This window comes from Etheostoma spectabile, chromosome 8, assembly GCF_008692095.1.
Source record: "Etheostoma spectabile isolate EspeVRDwgs_2016 chromosome 8, UIUC_Espe_1.0, whole genome shotgun sequence".
Classification (NCBI taxonomy): Eukaryota; Metazoa; Chordata; class Actinopteri; order Perciformes; family Percidae; genus Etheostoma; species Etheostoma spectabile.
Genome location: NC_045740.1, coordinates 1,109,026 through 1,109,650, shown reverse-complemented (window position 1 = coordinate 1,109,650; position 625 = coordinate 1,109,026). Strand labels below are relative to the sequence as shown.

The 625-nt window shown below is 34.9% G+C and overlaps 1 protein-coding gene across 1 annotated transcript in view; it reads left to right on the top strand.

Moving 5' to 3' along the window:
* The window catches only part of steep1 (STING1 ER exit protein 1), a 4,445-nt gene that overhangs the window by 647 nt on the left and 3,173 nt on the right, over nt 1-625 (top strand). The window lies entirely within an intron of this gene.

The following is a 625-nucleotide window of genomic DNA, read 5'->3' as shown; positions in this document are numbered from 1 at the left end:
GAAGAGCAGAGAGTCACTCAGAGGGGGAGCATCGCCAAAGATCTGGCAGTTTGTTTGTACCGTGTGCACTGCAGGACCCAAAACACCAAACAAAACAGAAAATGTGATGGGACGTCCGCAAATGATTAACCCACAATGTTGAACGTCACCATGACATGACATTTTCATTATCGAGACAAAATAACCTAACGTTAAGTCTTAACATGAATTATAAGTAGGCTAAATTACAGACATTAATTATGTCTGTATGACTTAGCCTACTTATAAGATTACAGAGACCCTACGGATCCCACCGTCGATTAAAACCGATTAAATATTAAGGGATGTCATATTTTATATATTTTTTATAATTGTGTAAAAGTGTAAAATATGATTAGGTCTAATGTAAACTAGCCTCATCGTAAGACAAACTATGAAGTAGATAATAATTTCTCCTTTTAATAATTAAGCATATATAGGCTATGTGAAAATATGTCTAATTAAAAAATAGCCTACATAAAAGGACTACAGCCTCTAATTTAGACACTGCTTTTACTGCCCTGTCCATATGCAGATATCAGAAATACTTTATTTATCGATCCCCGAAGGGAAACTCTGTGTTGAAGATAGATAGATAGATAGATAG